Source organism: Anabrus simplex, chromosome 1 (genome assembly GCF_040414725.1).
Source record: "Anabrus simplex isolate iqAnaSimp1 chromosome 1, ASM4041472v1, whole genome shotgun sequence".
Classification (NCBI taxonomy): domain Eukaryota; kingdom Metazoa; phylum Arthropoda; class Insecta; order Orthoptera; family Tettigoniidae; genus Anabrus; species Anabrus simplex.
Genome location: NC_090265.1, coordinates 294,433,763 through 294,456,424, shown reverse-complemented (window position 1 = coordinate 294,456,424; position 22,662 = coordinate 294,433,763). Strand labels below are relative to the sequence as shown.

The following is a 22,662-nucleotide window of genomic DNA, read 5'->3' as shown; positions in this document are numbered from 1 at the left end:
ACAAACAGACAAACAAACAGACACGAAACGTAAAAACCACCAATTCGGTCTTGAGTTGACCTAAAACGGATAAATATCTGAAAAATTGGCAAAACAAAAGAAATTACAGACAGCGGACCCCCTACAATTTTATTTATATAGATTGTATTTATTGTGAGTGTTTTATCCTATAATCACATACGACTTAAAATATTCACTTCGTGAAAAATATGTGAAATACAGTAATACAACATTTGAAAACGTTTTCCCCTTTCCCGACCCTGAGAGCTATAGTCATCGTATAAAGTCTCTAAAATCGCACTGCTTGAGAAAATCCACTAAAATGACCTTTTCGAAAACTATTGCACAGTAAGAATAGGCTATCGTCAACAGCGAAACCAAACCATACCAAACCAAACCAAATCAAACCAAACCAAACCAAACCAAACCAAACCAAACCAAACCAAACCAAACCAAACCCTATGGCACCAGAGACGCGAAGGGCCTTGGCCTACCAAGTGACCGCTCCTCAGCCCGAAGGCCTGCAAATTACGAAGTGTTGTGTGGTCAGCACAACGATTCCTCCAGACCGGCCAACAACCGAAAGATAACCCTAATGAATGTTTCGTGGAACATTATCTGCTGTTAAACATATTTCATTTTCTCTTCTGAGACATGTTCACGATTAGTGCCTCTATGGATGCGTGGTAGAGTGTCGGCCTCCGGATCCCAAGATAGCGGGTTCAAACCCGGCGGAGGTAGTCGGATTTTTGAAGGGCGGAAAAAAGTCCATTCGACACTCCATGTCGTACGATGTCGGCATGTAAAAGATCTCTGGTGATACATTTGGTATTTACCCGACAAAATTAATTAAATCTCAGCCATAGACGCCCAAGAGAGATCCGGTTTACTCTGTCTGCCATCTAGCGGACCTAGAGTTAAACGGAACGTCGAAATTGACGAGCAGACAGCCAGATGGCGTCAAATCCAAATGTCTGCAAACGGTAGCTGGGGCCATACGATTATTATTATTATTATTATTATTATTATTATTATTATTATTATTATTATTATTATTATTATTACTGCTTGTATGCTCACACTTCGACTGCGGTAGAAGTACTGAAATGGAACAGGTGGCTATTTAGCACCTGGCCCCATGACCAAACTAGTACAACAATATCAGGGACTTCAACCAATCAACATCGTTCTCCACAGTAGTACCGTTTCCGATACTACTTTCGTATTATCATACCTTCGATTCATTTTATCGCACTTACTTGCACTTGCATTTATACAAATAAATTCATCAGAATAGTTCATAACGTCTCTACAGCTTCTTCGTTTTAATAGCATGTTTCACTTGTCTCATAGGCCTAAGACATAGATTTTATGCAGAAAATTCCATATGACCAACCTTCACGTTTTTCGAGATGGTTCAGCAGTATACAAGTTGTAGTGAAATCGAACACAATATTTTATCTATCGTTCAACAAATTTTAGGACTCCACAACAGCTTGATCATAAGAATATCATTTAACCAAGGAACTTTTATCATACGACTGACTTGCAAGTTTTTACTTCCTAGAATAGTTTTTAATGAGTTAAGGTTTTAATTATAGATTTAACTGGATTTCATGTCAAACATTTTAAGACATGTCATGAATTTTAAGGTTGCCTATTTTCCGAAAAAGCTGAAGATGACGCAACCTTACCTACTTCTATTTTTGAGCATGTTCGTAAACTATTTGTCTAAGGAGAATTGTTGCAGCTTATCAATTTATCTTTTGTCTACGTAAGAAAAAACAAGATTCTGAAATTATCATTATGGACCGCAATGAACGAAGATTATGTTCTCGAGCTCTTTTCTAAACGAGTCAGCCTTTTTTCCTGCTTTAGACATACAAAACAGTTCGAAGTAAATGAAGAAGTAACCAGCACGTCTACTGAGGGTTCCATTAAACGAGCGGACATTGTAGTAAATAGTCATCGATAGGAAATCCAACAAAGGCGTCATTTTGGATCCAACATTCAGATCTGAGCGAGATGAAAAACAGTCAAAAGATATTGATACAGAATAGAAAAGGCAGTATGAATTTTACTTTCGTGACTTGGGACACAAGTACATAATTAATAACTAGGAAATTATTGGTATGCTGTTTGTTGCGCGCGAAATAATCACAAATTTTCTGTGAATATTTTCAAAATGTTTCGACTCCCTACTAAATTTCTGCAAAATATGTTAACTACGATCTTAAGAGATTCGCTGCAAGCTGTACAAAATAATCCGCATAATTTAAAAGTACTTTGGATAAATAGAATGCATCGGGGGTTGCCTGCCCGAAAACAACGAAAAAGGCAACATTTTAAAAATTCCAATGAAAATTAATTTCTTATATCTTTCTTTCTTTTTCTTTCTTTCTTTCTTTCATTCATTCTTTCTTTCTTTCTTAATAGGTTTACCCCCAGGGTTGGGTTTCCCTCGAACTTGGCGAGGGATGCCACCTCTACCACCTCAAGGGCAGACTTTGAGTCGAGGGGATACAACTGGGAAAGAGGACCAATGCCTGCTATGCTGAGCCGATACCCTTAGGAGGATAAGAAGATTGGAAGGGATAGGCAAGGAAGAGGAAGAGGAAGAGGAAAGGAAGCGGCCGTGGCCTTAAGTTACTTAAGTTAGGTACCATCTCGGCATTTGCCTGGAGGAGAAGTTAGAAACCACGGAAAACCACTTCGAGGATGGCAGAGGTGGGAATCGAACTCCCGTCTACTCAGTCGACCTCCTCGAGGCTGAGTAGACCCCGTTCCAGCCCTCGCACCACATTTCAAATTTCGTGGCAGAGCGAAGAATCGAACCCGGGCCTCCAGGGGTGGCAGCTAATCACACTAACCATTACACCACAGAGGTGGACAAAATTAATTTCTTATTGTCCTTATGCATTCAACAGTAGACTAAACCTTTTTGATTTCCCTAGTATTAGGACACCTATTCTCAGTGGACTTTCTCTTTCTAGTATAGGATCTTCTTTCTTTCTTTCTTTCTTTCTTTCTTTCTTTCTTTCTTTCTTTCTTCCTTTCTATACCGCTCTTCCAACACCTGTGAGGTCGCGGGTGCGAACTATATCGCACATGTGGATTTGGCCCTGTTTTACGGCCAGATGTCCTTCCTGACGCCAACCCTATATGGAGGGATGTAATCACTATTGCGTGTTTCTGTGGTGGTTGGTAGTGCAGTGTGTTGTGCGAATATGAAGAAGAAAGTGTTGGGACAAACACAAACATCCAGTCCTGGGGCCAGGAGAATTAATCAAAGACGAATAAACTCCCCGACCCGGCTGGGAATCGAACCCGGGACTCTCTGAACCGAAGGCCTCAACGCTGACCATTCAGCCAATGAGCCGGACTCTTTCTAGTATAGAATATAGAACTGAAAATATCACCGTTTTCGCCAAGATGGTCGTCGTACAGAGATTCATATTATTTTTTTTGGGGGGGGGGGGATTTTACGCATGTTATATTTCAGGAAGAAGCAGCAACAGAACATCATTTAAAAGTACCGAAGAACCTAAATCTGTCCTACAGGCAATTAAAGTTGGACTGGTTACGCTACACTACACGATAACAGAACACACAAAATTAGGAATTGAATGAGTAATAATATCGATGAATCTCAGGAAAGCATCTCACCACGGTGTTGGTAATTCAGTCCTCGTTCCCTACCATTATGGATACGATAGAGGCAAGATATTCTAGCTTCCAACTTCTCGATCGAAAGACGGGACAGAACACGGATGGCTGGTAGAAAGTTACATGCTCCAGATTCCACTGCGCGTTACTAGTGCTTGAGGGAGAAAATTTGTATTCAAGAGAAACGAATTTTCTTCATACCATAGTGACACGTGTCAGATAAGACGTACTGTCTGATGGCAGGCATGACCTAAGATTTAGCTCAATGAGCAGCTTATTACAGAAGATAAATATACAGGATGGTCGTAAGATAATACACTACATTATAGGGACATATTTCCCGTTGAATTTTGCATCGATTTAAAAACCCGGTGATTCCCTGACATTTTCATTCCACGGCGTCCTTTATGCACATGGTGTTCTAGATCTAAACATACCTAATAATTACAACTTGTGAGTGCAATGAAGTAAAATAGATAAGAAAAACAAATTAAAGCCAATTTTTTACAGTTTGCTTTACGTCCCACCGACACAGATATGTCTTGTGGCAACGATGGGATAGGAAAGAGCTAGGAGTTGGAAGGAAACGACTGTGGCCCTAATTGAGGTACAGCCCAGCAATTTGCCTGGTGTGAAAGGCCTATTCAGCACAACAATAAGTGTAATAGATATACTGTACATTAAAAAATTATGCAATAATGAACAGTTTCGACTAAACATAAATTTCGTGGGACGGGTGAATCTGATCCTTACTGTCTATTTTCTCAAGATCATGGAATTAAATCACGGAATTAAACTGAAGATTCTCTGCGTTCAGTCAATCAATCAATCAATCAATCAATCAATCAATCAATCAATCAATCAATCAAACAACACTGATCTGCATTTAGGGCAGTCGCCCAGGGGGCAGATTTCCTATCTGTTGTTTTCCTTGCCTTTTCCTCAATGACTGCAAAGAAATTGAAAATATATTGAACATCTCCCTTGGTAAGTTATTCCAATCCGTAACTCCCCTTCCTATAAATGAATATTTGCCCCACTTTGTCCTCTTGAATTCCAAATTTATCTTCATACTGTGATCTTTCCTACCTTTAAAGACGCCACTCAAACTTATTCGTCTACAAATGTCATTCCACGCCATCTCTCCGCAAACAGATCGGAGCATACCACTTAGTCGAACAGCTCGTCTTCTTTCTCCCAATTCTTCCCAGCCCAAACTTTGCAACATGTTTGTAACGCTACTCTTTTGTCGGAAATCACCCAGAACAAATCAAGCTGCTTTTCTTTGGATTCTTTCCAGTTCTTGAATCAAATAATCCTGGTGAGGGTCCCATACACTGGAACTATACTCTAGTTGGGGTTTTACCAGAGACTTATATGCCCTCTCCTTTACATTCTTACTACAAACCCTAAACACCCTCATAACCATGTGCAGAGATCTGTACCCTTTATTTACAATCCCATTTATGTGATTATCCCAATGAAGATCTTTCCTTATATTAACACCTAGATACTTACAATGATCCCCAAAAGGAACTGATACCCCATCAACGCAGTAATTAAAACTGAGAGGACTTTTCCTGTTTGTGAAACTCACAATAGACTTTTAACCCCGTTTATCAACATACCATTGCCTGCTGTCCATCTCACAACATTATCGAGGTTACGTTGCAGTTGCTCACAATCTTGTAATTTATTTATCACTCTATATAGAATAACACCATCCGCAAAGTTTTTTACCTGTGTTTCCACTTCTTTACTCATATCATTTATATATATAAGAAAACATAAAGGTCCATTAATACTGCCTTGAGGAATTCTTCTCTTAATTATTACAGGGTCAGACAAAGCTTCGCCTACTCTAATTCTCTGATGTATATTTTCTGAAAATACAGCAACCCATTCAGTCATTGTTTTGTCTAGTCCATTTGCACTCATTTTTGCCAATAGTCTCCCATGACCCACCCTATCAAATTCTTTAGACAGGTCAATCGCGATACAGTCCATTTGACCTCCCGAATCCAAGGTATCTGCTGTATCTTGCTGGAATCCTATAAGTTGAGCTTCAGTGGAATAATCGCTTGGCAGTGACCGCTGAAACCCTGTTTCGCCGAAAGGATTCGTCAACGAAATTAAAATTAGGTAGTCTCTCCTATTTCTTGTTGATGTAAAACAAAATTCAAATAAACAAAATTCAAATAACTTACATCATATTTATGATATTTACGCTTCTTCTTAATATGCACACTTGCCGACACAAAAAGTGAACGCGCTGAAAAATACGAAGTTCAACTGTACAGTGACTAACATCGCCACATCGTTACGTGAAACCATGATGTTGTGATTCGTAGTTCGACTGTCAGGGACAATGAATCTCGTATAAAAGTTGCTGTAATAACTGGAGTATCTAAGAGTGCGGGAAACAATTACGTAGCACCGTCTGCTATAAACGACAGTAAGTACGAGCGAGGTGGAAAGTACCAGGCAGACTAATAGGTGTGTTATGCGTGCCTGTTCATTAAGAGCCGCAGCGCAATGGATACGGACTTGGGTTCAAAGGTGGAAGGTCACTGCTTCGAATATGCTTGAGATGGGTTTTCCTCACTCCGTCGGCAACAACATCGGGCAAACAAACCAGACTGGAGGATGCTCCCAACACGCTTGTTACACTAAAGACTGTTCTCGTTGAACAAGGAAATCTAACCGCAACAGCGGCTGGTCGACGCTTGGCACCCCACAGAGTACGCCGACGCGTTGGATAAGGCGTTTTCGAGAATCGGGAGACGTTATCTGACGTGCGGGTTTGTGTCGAGTCTCGAACCGGAAACAGGACGATCACTTGATTGCTGAGGCCCACTTGATTCTGTTAATGAACGCCGTGCAGCTGCTCCAGGCTATACGTTTCCCCGACAGTTCGACGACGAACTTGAGGCGCTGAATGAGGCAGGGCGATCTTGGTGAGCAGCTAAGAAACCAAAGCTCAGTGAGAGGATAGGTGTACAACCTTGCGTTTGCGTTTGCCGAGGGCAACGTGTTACGTGGTTGGTCCAATGTCATATTCTTCGACGAGAGCACATTATCGGTGAACGATAGGCCGTTGCACGTGTTTCATTCTTTTGTCACCCGACACAATCCATGTACGTGGCTGAACATCGGCGCTATCGCAATATGTCAGTTGCGTGTTGGCGTTGGATGAGCTCTCGTGGGATAGGAAATTTTGCACAGAATGGAGTAGCGTCTCACGGCCGTGCACGTTTCAGAGAGGTTTCTTCCAATAGGGTGCTTCATCAAGCCGGTGTTAAACAATTTCAGCAGGACCTACCTCCGATTCACACGTCCCGGTTATTTCAGGAATGGTTCGCAAGGCAAGTCCGGTCAAGTCAGGTCGAGTTTATCGACTCGCCTCTTTGTGCGGCAGACATGAATCCCATCGAGAGCGTGTGGACCGAGACAAAGAGAGTAATGGTGGAGACCTGGCACGACCGGGCGAGTTGGCCGTGCGCGTAGAGGCGCGCGGCTGTGAGCTTGCATCCGGGAGATAGTAGGTTCGAATCCTACTATCGGCAGCCCTGAAAATGGTTTTCCGTGGTTTCTCATTTTCACACCAGGCAAATTCTGGGGCTGTACCTTAATTAAGGCCACGGCCGCTTCCTTCCAACTCCTAAGCCTTTTCTATCCCATCGTCGCCATAAGAGCTATCTGTGTCGGTGCGACGTAAAGCCCCTAGCAAAAAAAAAAAAAAAAGACCTGGCACGATCCCACGCCAAATACCATGGCCAAATCAATTCCCTGACCACACGCCCCGAAGAGGTCGAGCACAACGGCGGTGCGTGGTCTTCTTATTGAGAAGACGACCCAACGCAACATTTCAGGTCCACAAATAGGTCCACTCACTGCCAATAATGGCACGATAAAGCAAAGGATGTTACGTGACTCGCCATGAAGTCAGTATAGGAATCAAAATAAACATAATATATTTCCGTAAGGAGAATCGAACTATTGACACCAGTTTAGCACACACGGCTACCACCTTGGCAGCCAAAGCCTGCACGTTCGGAGGCACTTCAAAAAAGTGGAACACGACCGCCGGATAAAATAGGCCTATAGAGCGTGGATTACGACATTACTATTACTTGCGCAACTTTTAGTGATATTTCTTGTTACAGGGGGTGACGAGTAAGGAGGGAGCTCTCCCGGTTCCGGTAATACTGCCAACTGAATGGACCTGAAAGCTGAATTGAATCGATAATATGATCGATCGATATGAATTTTCTAAACCTTTATTAAGCCAACAACTGTGTCACACACACACACACACACACATTATATAACATTTATCGATGAGAATCTTGTTCCTAGCATGAATTCTATAGTTTGGCTTTGCTGTGTAAACAACAACAGTACTAGTAAGTAAAGTGTACGCCAGATGTCTCACGGCGATGCATAAGCGATTCATAGTTTTTTTTTTTTTTTTTTTTTTTTTTTTTTACGTCGCACCGACACAGATAGATCTTATGGCGACGATGGGAGAGGAAAGGTTTAGGAAAGGGAAAGAAGTGGCCGTGGCCTTAGTTAAAGTGCAGCCTCAGCATTCCAGATTCATAGTTTGTGTTTCAAAGGTTGCCAATACGAATTTCGAAGATACCGAGGTCTACCGATTCAGCACTAGGGAGCCCATGTATTACTGAAAGTTGCGCGAGTAATACTCATGTGGCCACTGGACAAATACTGTATATTAGCCTATGTCCTAGGCCGAGAGACGTAAGAAGCCATATCCTGTGGCCGTATAAGTACAAAGCTACAGCGCATTTCCCAAAACATGGAAAGCGGGCATTACACATCACCTAAGAAAACTAGCTTCCCCTTCTGAACCATACGACTACAGAGGTATTTGTATACTTTCCGCTTTATCTACAGTGTCATAGTTCATCGCTTATAGACAAATAATAGACTACATGACGACTTACAAATTAATCAATCCAGTACAATTTTCGTCAAGCACACAGTACTACAATGGCACTGATGAAGGTCGCTAATAATAATAATAATTTCGTGTGGCTATTTCTAGCCGAGTGCTGCCCTTGTAAGGCAGACCCTCCGATGAAGGTGGGCGGCATCTGCCATGTGTAAGTAACTGCGTGTTATTGTGGTGGAGGATAGTGTTATGTGTGGTGTGTGAGTTGCAGGGATGTTGGGGACAGCACAAATACCCAGCCCCCGAGTCATTGGAATCAACGAAAGAAGGTTAAAATCCCCGACACGACCGGGAATCGAACCCGGGACCCTCTGAAAGGAAGGCCAGTACGCTGACCATTTAGCCAACGAGTCGGACACGAAGGTCGCTGAAAACATTCGATAAGCAATGGACAATAAGGAAGTGAAAAATAAAGGTCGCTGAGAATATTCGACACGCAATGGACAATAAGGAAGTGAAAAATAAAGGTCGCTGAGAATATTCGACACGCAATGGACAACAAGGAAGTGACAGTTTTAATACTTCTAGACATGAGCAAAGCTTTTGACTCTGTTGACATTGCTATTTTGTTATCTAAATTGTATTAGCTCCGTTTCTCGGACAGTGCCTTCTTTCGGTTGCATTCCTACTTGTATGGCCGTTGGCAGTGTGTTTCAGATAGGATAAACAAATCCACTAGGCGTCCGCATTAATGACGTCTCTCAAATCCTAACGCACTACAGATACCGCATTTACGCTGTTGATCTACAAATTTACCTCCACACATCTCCAGGTCAAATCAAATAGGATCTAACATCGTTTACTTCATGATCTTTGAGATGTGCTCTTACGTTAAACCTAGAACAAACCCAAGCCATCATATCCGAAGTTACTCGCGAAGATCAGTAGACCCTAGATTACATCTGTTATGTTATGTAATACTAACATACTATTCATGTTGTCAGTAAAAGTCCTAGGCGTAACGTTCGACGAGAACGTGTCATGGACAACGCAATTACGAACATCGAACAGAAATAATTCTCCGCATTTCACATGCTGCGCGAGTATAAATACGTATTTCCTGAAAAAAATAAAAATACTGGTAGAAGTTCTAGTTTTCACTCCTTTCGACCATTGTGATGTGATTGATAAAGACGTTGGCGCAAGTTATTGAGCAGATTGCAACGTGAGCAAAATGCAAAATCGTCGTTGCCGGGACAAAACCTCCTAACCCAACCCCATGGCACTACAGCCCTTGAAGGGCCTTGGCCTACCAAGCGACCGCTGCTCAGCCCGAAAACCTGCAGATTACGAGGTGTCATGTGGTCAGCACGACGAATCCTCTCGGCCGTCATTCTTGGCTTTCTAGACCGGGGCCGCTATCTCACCGTCAATAGCTCCTCAATTCTAATCACGTAGGCTGAGTGGACCTCGAACCAGCCCTCAGGTCTAGGTAAAAATCCCTGACCTGGCCGGGAATCGAGCCCGGGGCCTCCGGGTAAGAGGCAAGCACGCTACCCCTACACCACGAGGCCGGCGGACAAAACTTCCTATTTTTGGAGATATACTGACCCGCAGCACATACATTATGAGGAGCGAGAATGCCTTGACAATATTCACACAATATTGCATCTTAGATAACAGAACCTTACCGGCCAAAGTTCTAAGCTAAAATATTTCACATAGGAGGTTTTGTCCCGGCAAGGATGATATGTTAGGTACGTCTCTAACCGACGGTAGGCTTACTATGAGCATGTAACTCTTTCATACCTCCAAGTATTTTGGCCCTGACTTGAAATCCATCGCACTGTGCATACCCTGCGGCACCTCCATAACCTCCTTCATCCTTCACAGCCATTTTACCTTACTGCATATTTCAAATGCCTCTCAATCTATGACAGTCGTAACACTAGATCTACTAATAATTCCACCCTTGCTTTACCTACCCAGAGAACTGTCACTTGCCATTGTTTCCACTGTACTTGCCTGCCGTGAGTGGAACCTCCTTCCTGAAAGTATCAGAGGGATTCGCACTTTCAAAGAAGCACTTTGGAAGCATTTTATGCACCAATAACGATCGCATGTAAACTTTATACTGCTACTCACAACCACTCTATTAACAAGATTAATTTAAAATTCTTAATTTTTTCAAATATTATTACATTTCATGCTTTACACACTTTTTTACGTACGATATACCATAGACTACTAGTTTGACGAATTTTTTCCCTTATTATATATAATTTATTTTTGTTTAACATAAGTTTTTGTTTAATTAAATTGTATCATTTATAATTATTTATATTATTAATTTAATTATTGTAATACAGTGTAATATATTTCTGTGCTTGGTTAAATGGAAGAGAATGCCTGAAGGCCTTAATCTTCCATGTAAAATAAAACATTACTTACTTGCTTACTTACAACAAAATAGCCCGTAACTCGGCAAGGGCATGTTGCATTCCTATCCTACAACCTGTATGGGTTGTAAGCAGTCACACTTTCCAGGGGACGCTCATTTTCTATGTCGGCAAGTGTATTATACATTGGTTGACAGTACGTCCTTCTTAATCATTCTCGCAATAATTATTGCTGTTCTATAAAAGGCGGCCCATTTAAAAAAATACAGCATAGATACCTTCTGAAATTTCTTTGACTCAGCAACGTGCTTAATTAGAACACTATTCAGTTGATTTAATGTCCGAAAACCGAATCCACTCCACCCGAATTGTACCGAGAAATTTCGGTAAGCTCTGGAACAATCCAGGAACGTAGATAATTACTTTTGATTTGGATTTCTTTTCTTGTACTCCATCTCCTAGAGACAAGAAACGAGTATAGCGAAGTTCACATCAATGACCGACACTTGGTAGGTATACTCGTATTATTATTATTATTATTATTATTATTATTATTATTATTATTATTATTATTATTATTATTACAGCGAGAAGAAAAGGCGGCCGAACTGAGAAGATATTTTCATAGTTTTGATCGTATTTGTTTATGTTTAGTGGATGATTCACAGTTCCTCGATAGGCGGGACGACTTTCCACCACAAGATTGGGAATAGTGACCTTGAGACTACTGACCACTGCACGCTGCTATCAGCTGGAGCTGGAGCATTTGCTCACTGGCCTCTGCGTTAGTGAGTGAAGGAAGCGACAGCAAATCTTTCTGATGATGTAAGCTAGCGTAGGCTAATAATAAGTTGTGTCTTTGTGCAACCAAACTTGGATCAAGGAAGTCGCTTAGAAGATACAATATATTATCTCTTGTCAGACATCGGCAAACTGGAATATCCGTGTGTGTGCAAATCAATTTAAACTCCATTTTAAACTTGTTTATTTGAAAATATACGCAACGTGGCAGCGATACAACGACCAAGGTAAGTTACTGGGGTGGTGATGGTGGTTTAATGTTACGGCCTTACGGCACTGTATTCAACTCACTGTTATTACTGTGTGTTCAAATTATTTATGCAAACCTGTGTTCTATTGGAGTTTACTCTCTCTCTCTCTCTCTCTCTCTCTCTCTCTCTCTATATATATATATATATATATATATATATATATATATGTATGTGTGTGTGTAGCCTACTTTCAATGAACTAAGAATAGGAAGGGAGAGCTCGTGGTATCTAGAAAGGTACCATCGTAGCACTCGCCCGAAGGTGAAGTGGGATTCTACCGAAGAACATATTCAGGACGGTCGACTGAGGATTCTAACCGTAATTGTCTGCAGTGTATACAGACTAGATATAATACTCTCCACACGACTAGTGCTGTGGCATGCTGATGTTAACTACTGTATGTGTGCTTCTTTGTCTACGGATTAACATGGCACTTGATTACCACTAATTTAGGTTAGTGTGAAATACTGCACTCAGCCTCGGGTAACAATAGTACAGTAATTAGACAATTGCGTTAAAATCCTACTATCGCTCATCACTGGAACTGAAACTCGCCCGAATTTTGACCAAGTGGTCCGGCTTATGCTATTTCAATTACGTAATGACGTAACGTGAATGCTGGTGACCTTGTCAGTGCCTCCAGTTATAGGTAAGTACTCTCAGCTGGAAGAGGCATAGCTAAGAGGCCCAGACACCGGCTTTCTGAGCCCAAGATGGCAGGTTTGATCCTGGTTCATTATACTCAAATACGCCAGCCTTGTTTCGGTAGACTTACCAACACGTAAAAGAGCTCCTGAGGGACACACTTTCTAACATCTCCGAAGACGGTAAAATAAGTAATTAGTGGAGTGTAAAACTAATAACATATTGTTTTATGATTAGAGCAAACGTATTTAAATAGGTTTATGTCCTAGTATATCTTATTTCGCGTTTCTGGGGAGTACAGTCAGAATGTAACGGATCTGAACCATCGTGAACAAGGGAAAAACTCTCACCTCTCTCTTGTATGGGAATTTCGTGAACATAGACTTTCCATCCGTCCCTTCCTTCCCTTGATAAGCGAACGTCCGAGGTGAAGAAGGCACCATTAGCTTGGATTCCTCTACTACTTTGCCTAAAAGTAATATCTTGCTCCGGAACTTCATGTGAGCGAAATGAGCAAGACTAGTCACCAGGAACCTTTATCTCGATGTCACTCAAATTGCTACTATGTCTTTTAAAGATTTACGAGAATTTTATTCTTCTTCCTCCCGGTATTAACCCCAGTTTATTGGGTTTGCCACTTGATATGGATTTGGTCCAGTTTTATGGCCGGACGCCCTTCCTGACGCCAAACCTGTGTGAAGGCAATCTATCTATTGTGTATATATAAATTGTGAACTGACGTGCTGACATGAACGTATACACGTGAAATGACCACAAACATCCAATCCCTGAATCGCAGGAGTTAACCATGCGCAGTTAAAGTCCTCAACCCAACATGGAATCGACCGGGGTCCGCCTGAACCGAAGGCTAGTATGCGAAGATCGTATCAATGACCGGCAATTTAATATGTTAAGCTACTTGGTAGGTGTTCTATTATTATTATTATTATTATTATTATTATTATTATTATTATTATTATTATTATTATTATTTCAGTGAGAAGAAGAAGTCGCCGAATTGCAAAGAGTCATGGAGTCAAACGAGCGCATTGACGAGACTGAAGTAGTTTAATTCATTGCTTGGCCAAATCTTCCATGCATTCTCATCTTACAAACATCATCCTACCTTCTCAGGGCGTCTCCTGTCGGTCAGTAACCTAATTAACATGCTGTGTATCATCCGCACTCAAAGAATTTCCCGACGTTATTAGCTAGTGCACACAAACTCATGAGTGCAACTGAAAACTCACCCGAATTTTGACCAAATGGTCCGGCTTATGCTGTTTCAAAAAACTTGAATGACGTAATGATTTAACGTGGACACTGGTGACCTAGTCAGTGCCTCCAGAAGCTAAGTACCCTCAGCTGGATTTTCTTTTTTTTTCTACGGGGGGCCCCCGTAGCTCGCTCCCCCGCCGTGACCATCGACTCAATCTACATGGCCTCCGACATGCTATTAATTTCTAAGTAGAAAAGAGATAGCTGGATAGAGTGGGAAGTGATACAAGGAGTATCTGCCTGTTCCCATGTCAGACACGTCACCAGGCGAGATTGTGTTAGGTATATGGTGTTGAAGTATGGTTATGAAGGGTCAGGGAAAAACCACATAGGCAGAAAGAAGAAAGAGCCTACATGTAAAACCTGACTTCCTCAGATGAAGAGCGCCCAACTCCTTTATCCTCATCCAGCCAGCAGCATGTGCGTTACATAAACAAGCGGTTACCAGTGTTGATGAACTTCGGAGATCGCCCCGCGCGTGCTGTTTCAAAACGCCGTTAGCGTTTATTGGTATATTATAGAAAATATTTGTTAAAATGCATAAACTTTGAAAATATTTTCAGTTCAGGAAAGAAAACGCCCACGATCTGCACTATAAACAATAAAATAGTACACATTACTGGTTCTGAAAATAGTGTTTTACTGCAAAATTTTCAACAGAACAATATTCATTTCCCGCTTCAATAATAATACTTCGACCCATGAGGAAAAATTAACTCCCACTCGCCTTCCCGCAAGAAAAGATGCTGAATTTTTTTCTAGATTTTTAACGTGAAGTGATGGGATTGGGATGGTAGCGGCCGTAGCCTTAATTGAAATACAGATCCCGACATTTATATGGTGTGAAAATGGGAAACCAAGAAAAAACAACATCTTCTGACAGTGGAGTTCGAACCCACTATCTCCCGAACGGAAGCTGATAGCTACGTGTCCCAAACAATGTGGCCACTTTCCCGGCCTTCTTACAGAACACTGTGGATCGCAACTGCAAACTCACTGTATTAGCTTTCCTGCACCTCGATTCAATCTCACTTACTATACTACGATCCAGGCAGAATAGACATCCTAAATACTTGAAATGATCTACCTGTTCCAGCTTTGCATCCTTAGGTTTCTTGCCTATTGACATCACTTTAGTCTTGGATAGGATAATTTTCGTATCATACTCATTGTACCTATGTTTCAAATTCTAAGATATCAGACTGCAGGCTTTCAGCACAATCTACACCATTGCCGGGCTGAGTGGCTCAGACGGTTAAGGCGCTGGCCTTCTAACCCCAACTTGGCAGGTTCGATCCTGGTTCAGTCCGGTGGTATTTGAAGGTGCTCAAATACGACAGCCCCGTGTCGGTAGATTTACTGGCACGTTAAAGAACTCCTGCGGGACTAAATTCCGGCACCTCGGCGTCTCCGAAGACCTTAAAAAGTAGTTAGTGGGACGTAAAACAAATAACATTATTATTAATCTGCACCATTAAGTCCAAGTTGTTTGCAGAGGCCAAACTGCTTACTACATCTCTACTTAACTGAATCCCTCTTTGCCACGTCATACCTTTCATGTAAACTATGAACAACAAATGTGAACAATTACAGCGTTGTCTAACCCTTGTAAATATCTTGAACCAAGAACTCATTTTACCATCAGTACTCAATGCAGACCAATTGTCAACATAAATACCTTTGATTGCTTTTAATAATCTGGCTTTCATCCCGTATTCCCCCAGTACGGCTAACATCTTTTCTCTCGGTACTCTGTCATATGCCTTCTCTATATCTACGAAACATAAACATAAATGCCTATTCCACTCTTAGCTTTTTTCAGTTACCTGGCGCATACTGAAAATCTGATGCTGACAGCCCCTCTTTGGTCTGAAACCACATTGGTTTTCATCCAACTTACTCTCAACCTATGGTCCCATCCTCTCGTCCAAAATACCAGTGTACACCTTGCCTGGTATACTGATCAATGAAATACCTCGATAGTTATTGCAATCCATCCTGTTCCCTTGCTTATATATACTGTAAGTTCAATTACTGTTTTCGTCCAATCAGAAGATACCTTACTAACATTCCACGATAATCTTATTACTCTATGAAGCCATTTCACTCTTGAATTCCCACTAAAATTCACCATTCCCGGTCTAATTTCATCTGTTCTTCCTGATTTAACAATGGAGTTCTATCATCCTTTCCACTTCCTCAAGCGTAATTTCACCAACATTGACCTACACTTTCCAGATTTTTACCAAATCTTCCCACGATTTCTTCTTGGATTCATCAGTTACTTATTCCGTTATGTTTCTTTCATCTACGTACAATTGCCTGTCTGCAACAATCCTTGTCTGGATTTTACGTTTAGCCTACAAGTTACTCGTAATTCATCATTCCAGCAAGATACTCGCTTTTTCCCATCTTTACACACAGTTTTTCCTACTGCGTAATATTTTCGCTTCCATTATAAACGATATGCCAGTCCCTAGGTGTAGTGAGACTGCCTCTTGCTAGGAGGCCCCGGATTCGATTCACGGCCAGGTCAGGAGCTTTTACCTCGATCTAAGGGTTGATTCGAGGTCCACTAAGTCTAGGTGATTACAAGTAGGAGCTCTCTGTGATCAGACGGCGGCCATGGACAAGAAAGCTAAGAATAACGGTCGAGAGGATACAGTATATCGCACTGTCCACGTATCACCTGCCTTCGGGATGAACAGTGGTCCTTTGCTAGGCCTATAATCATTGCCGCGTTATTGGGATTATAGATAAGCATAAAGACTAATATTTTGATGTACAGTATTCATATACTGTATAAGTTAGTAAAATAGGTTTGCAGAGCGTGAAATTCTGTTTGTGTAGTAAAAAATCTCGTTTCATGAATAATATGTTTTATGTATCTTTAAAAACAGAACTATTGGTATATTTCTACAGTTATTGTTCAGCGTCATCAGCCACGGAAAAGAAGAAGAAGAAGAGTGCGTAACGAATTAATCACTTTTCTGTTACGTATCGATGTGAGGTTAAAAATACTTCTTAAGCACTGTGTTAGTGTATCAAAAGTTCAAAATATTTTTGTGTGTTTTATAATAAAAACTCGTGGATCCATGCTGCTCCGTAACATTCGTTATGAATAGGTCAGATAACCCGTCTTGATATGCCTGTCGTAGTCTTTTTTTTTTTTTTCTGCCTTCCATTTCCAATAGTTTTACGAACTTTTAATACCGGTATGGGTAATGGTAATATATTCATTTGTAATGTAGTTTATCACACTTCTTTCCATACAGTATTTTCTGTGCTCGATCATTCCGGCGTATCTGGAGCTTAACATTTTCAAACGATCTTCCCCGAGATAGTGCAACACACAATTGGCGGTGACTATGCTGGTTCGCGTAGGTAGACACCCACTTCTTCAAGAGGATGTCTCTGCGCTTTATTACTGGTATTGGCCATACACAACACTTGATACGATACTTTCCCGTCTGTGCGTACGTCAATGGTCTCTATTGGCAACTTGTAAGCTATTAAGAAAGTTCTGCCATCTCTTGAGTATATTTAGAAGCTGGAGAAGGTCAGAGAATCAAAGAGTATATACCTCAGAATAATATTCTTCCGTTATCAGAGGAAGTGTGTACTCTCTGGCTAAACAGGTAGTAATCAAACATGGCTGCATGCAATGACTTTACTAAGGATGAAAGTCACATACATTATATCAGAATACTAATCAAAGTGTTAGTCTCTTAGCAACCTGCTAAGTACAGAATGTAATGCGGGTTAGGATAAGCTTTCGCCTGCAATTATAGGCGTGATCATGTACTGATTTCATGGTGTGATTACTCAAAGTTGGCTGAACTTAGAGATCTGTCAATGTCCCATGATTCACTGGCAGCTAATTCCCAAGATAATAGAACAAAAATGAAGTAAATTCATCCAGTAGAATGGCGGACGGATTTGCCAAAGCTGTTTTTTAAAACTCTTTGAATATATACATACCTAAAAAAACTTATTTTGAACAACATCAATAGCAGATTTACTCCTTCCAAGGCTAGTGAATAACTAAACGAATATGGAAGATTGGGTAAATAATCTAGAGCGGGTTATTCTAAACTTGGGACTTGCGCTAGTTTGGTAGAGTAGAGGCTATTATATAAGGCGAAGCACATTGATCACTTTCGTAGTTGACTTTAGTTGCCAGGAGAGACTGATTACCCTGGATTGACTAGGAGTACTTTAATCACCTTTACAAAGAATATCGTAATGTATTCGAAATGTTGGCAACCTGTACTTGGGTACAAAAAGCAACAACATGGATATACTGTATCGCTTAATTGATTAATTAGCAACAACATGGTTCAATCCGGAAAAAATAAATTAATAGTATCTTGATATACTGTATTGCTTAATTAGGGTGAAGCTCAGGATATTCCACCAGAGCAGTGCACCTGTTTTGGGAACGAAAACTAACTAAGATGATAAACCAAACCAAACCTCATGGCACTACAGACCTTGAAGGGCCTTGGCCTACCAAGCGACCGCTGCTCAACCTGAAGGCCTGCAGTGGTGTCGGGTGGTCAGCACGACGAATCCACTAAGAGGATACCTATTCCAAATAATTTTTGCAGTTGTACAGTCAATTATGGGTACAGGAGGTGGCAGAGCCGGGAATCGAACCCGGGCGTATGGGGGTGGCAGCTAATCACACTAACCACTACACCACAGAGGCGGACGAATCCGTAACGTTTTTGCAGTAGAATCTACGTCAAGTCCCAAGAAAACTATCTTCACCCACCACCTAATTACGAACAGTATGGTATATTGCGCAGTTTCACAGGTTATCAGACGACTTCCGCACTGATTCTCTTACTTGATCATTATTTTAAAGCCTTTATTCATGACTGTATGTTGCCGGCGTCTGGTGTTGTACGTCTGTAGAGGTGCCATGAGCCTTGCAGTCAAGTTGGAAAACTACGGAAGATACAGTTCATAGGGGATTTCGGTTTATGGGGAGGGAGGATAGAATGTTCCGAGGCGTAGCTTGCTTTTCTATTGATATAAGTTTGTTAAACTCCCTGACATGTGAACCAACATACTTACAGAAGAAACTAAAGGAACATCGGGAAAGTTTGTGTTTATTATTATTATTATTATTATTATTATTATTATTATTATTATTATTTTTGCTAGTTGCTTTACGTCGCACCGACACAGATAGGTCTTATGGCGACGATGGGGCAGGAAAGGGCTAGGAGTGGGAAGGAAGCGGCCGTGGCCTTAATTAAGGTACAGCCCCAGCATTTGCCTGGTGTAAAATGGGAAACCACGGAAAACCCATTTTCAGGGCTGCCGACAGTGGGATTCGAATCTACTATCTCCCGAATACTGGATACTGGCCGCACTGCAGCTATCGAGCTCGGTTTTTATTTATTTGTCTTGTGCAATATAGTGTCACATATTTTGATCAAAAGCAGCACACACACACACACACACACACACACACACACACACACACACACACACACACACACACAGACACACAACCGGCACAGTAGCACCCGCCATGCTCCTATCTCACTTGCCTCCTGAAATGTTGCAATACAGTTTGAGATATTGATCGAAAACGATTACTAATATTTTAAAGTCGTAAAGCGAAAGCGCATGATTGTTCCCTCGTTTGAAATGCGGATGAACTTTCTATATTAATAGGCATGCCACTTTTCTTACTAAATCACTTTTCAGTAAGCTTTCTGTAAGTGTTCGGGTTCAAAGTTTTAAAGTTTGAACTATGTTCTGACTCTCCTCCCTCCTTGATACTCATTGTGCACCACCACATTTCCAAACCACTGTGTGCCACAGGTGATAACCGAATATGGCGTTAGTAACTAATACAGCCATGTGTTTGATTTGATAACAAGGCCCAGTAGAAAGACAACCATTCCCACAAACAGGCAATCTCGCGGATAAAGGCGACTGTCTCTTGGGAAATGACTCACCGCTGGCCTTGAACTCTTAGATGAATATGGCAGAGACGGCAGTCAATCTGCTGCCAGTTCAGGGGCTTTTGATTGTAAATGATTGATATCCCTGGCCTGGTGACTGGGTGTTTGTGTCGTTCTTAACATTCCTTTCCTCACATTCAACACTTTACACTTCCGACATTTACAAAATACACGCAGGTTCCTCACATAGGGTGCAGGTAGGGGCAAAAGATCTTTCTAGTTCGACGCCTTGAACAAATAGAATTTAAAAAAGAAGTCTTTCATGATACAACACTGTTCATGGTGACATGAATATTAAGAACCACCATAATAATAATTGATTTACGTCCCGCTAACTACTTTCACAGTTTTCGGAGACACCGAGGTGCCGGAATTTTCCCACAGGAGTTATTTTGCGTGCCGGTAAATGTACCGGCACGAGGCTGACATATTTGAGCACCTTCAAATACAGCCGGTCTGAGCCAGAATCGAATCCGCCAAGTTGGGGTCAGAAGGCCAGCGTCTCAACCGTCTGAGCCACTCAGTCCGGCAAAAACCACTATCAGTTTTCCATTGTGCACTCGTGCCCCTTTAAACGAGTGCATTTAATAGAGATTTGAATTTGGAAAGAAGGGGATCGTAAATGCTATGTTTGAGGCTGAAGTACACTGTAAGACCAAAGAACTGCACATCTAGGAAAGCCAAGAGTGGTATTTAAACTCACCACTCTTCTCCTCATAACGTTGATTGAACGTAGTTTTAACTTTTAAAACTTAAATTTTCAAGTCGACCGTGGTTCGAACTCCGGCCAATGCATGAGCGATTTGTGAAATGAAATGCAACATTCCCGTCGTTCGCATTCCACGTACTCATGGAGGTCTCGTGGCTCCGATAACGATATCAACATACATGTAAAATTACAAGCTTGGTTGCTTTGCAGTTGAAATAATTCTCATTAAACTCGGGATTCGAACGTGGAAAACAGACAGAGAACTTTATTAGGGACATTCAGGTAAATTTTACTTAGACATATTCTGTAAAATTTTATACCTGAGGAACACTGTCAAACTTCTCACTAAGATATCCAGGAGTTGGCCGTGCGGTTAGGGGCGCGCAGCTGTGAGCTTGCATCCGGGAGATAGTGGGTTCGAACCCTGCTGTCGGCAGCCCTGAAGATGGTTAATTAAGGCCGCGGCCGCTTCCTTCCCAGTCCTAGACCTTTCCTATCCCATTGTCGCCATAAGATCTATCTGTGTCAGTGCGACGTAAAGCAAGTAGCAATATATATATATATATATATATATCCAGGATTCAAATCCCCGCCAATGCCAGTAGAAATTTTGAAATGGGGAGTCAAATCCATGTGATTCAGCTTCGATGTAGAACTCTAGGCAAAATGGCTGTGCGGTCTGGGTCACATAGCTATCACCTTGCATTCGGGAGATAGTGGGTTCAAACCCCATTGTCGACACCCCTGAAACTCTAGATCTGTTTATCAAGTCATTAACCTGGATGCTAAATGGATACTCAAATAGCACCATTGTAGGTTATTCAGCTGTAAAGAAAAGCCATATTCATATAGGTCTAACAGGCTCGGATTGCATGGTTAGCTTTATGTTTCACCGCTTTTGGCCCCGGGAACTAACCTGGTACTTATTTGTGGTGTAGGTTGAGTGATCTCTAGAGGTACTGCATATGTCGCTCTAGAGGTGGAAATATCGTTTCTAAATATTTCGACATCCTAACAGGAAATAGAACCCACATCCTTCCAGGTGAACTGAGTAGCCCATTACCGCCTTTGTTAGGCAGCCACCATGCGGTTGTAAGAAAGCTGCAAATCCGATGGGTGCATTATAATAAGGGGTACGGAGTAAGATGAAGATTGAGATTTGCTGTTGCTTTCCTCATTGAGTCAGGTAGCGCCATTCATTCCAGCATGAATTGTCCAAAGAGAAACGAATTTCAGACTACTACTATTTTCAATCCTCCCCTGAAGGGGAAGGTGGATCTCGTAGACGGTGACGCTGTCTCTCAGGCCGGAAGATTTGTTACGGTGAAGGAGATGCTCGGAGATGGTGGAGGGGTTGGCGGCCGTGGCCTATACCAGGAACTGTCCCGGCGTTCGCCTTAGTGCAGGAGAGTGGAAAACCACGGAAAAGCATTCTCAGGACAGCCGACGGTTAGGGCCAGCCGTGAGGTCCAATCCTGTCCCGAATGCAGAGGCGTAGATCCACGCTAAAGCCGTGGCCACCCCTCCTCTGCTCGGTTGGCCACTCTGCATCTACCGACCCCAATTTCACAGCATCCAGACCCTGTAGTCGCGCTTTGAATGTCGTTACTCAGCATCACTCATACCCCATACTGTCACCCTTCATGGCCCTAAATGAGGCTGAGACTTTAGCCTGTGAAAACCGACAGATATAAAAATACGACTTCATCTACCAAGAAAAAGGCGCGGGTGGATCGTATGGTCATATGTTTTGAAACAACAAGTTTACTTCCTTCCTCCTCCACCCTAGTCACAATTAATTACGATTACACACACTACTGCAAAGACTACATGAATACAGTGAGAAGAAACCTATAAGGCTATGTTGACTACAATATTCCAAGTCATTTGCAGATAGGAAATACTGTAATTCATAGTGAATGAATGAAAACCTACAACCTGTTTTCCAGTCAATGACCGGGTCAGGGATGGGATGAATGAAGCCCCTAACTTGCGGCGAGGATAGGAATTGTGC

The 22,662-nt window shown here is 41.7% G+C and overlaps 1 protein-coding gene across 1 annotated transcript in view; it reads left to right on the top strand.

Annotated features, from left to right (window-relative positions):
• Positions 1 to 11,759: 11,759 nt before the first annotated feature.
• The window catches only part of LOC136865164 (UDP-glycosyltransferase UGT5), a 41,004-nt gene continuing 30,101 nt past the window's right edge, over positions 11,760 to 22,662 (top strand). The window contains exon 1 of the mRNA XM_067142390.2: positions 11,760 to 12,008. The gene's annotated coding sequence lies outside the window, so the exon portion shown is untranslated. The remainder of the gene's footprint in view (positions 12,009 to 22,662) is intronic.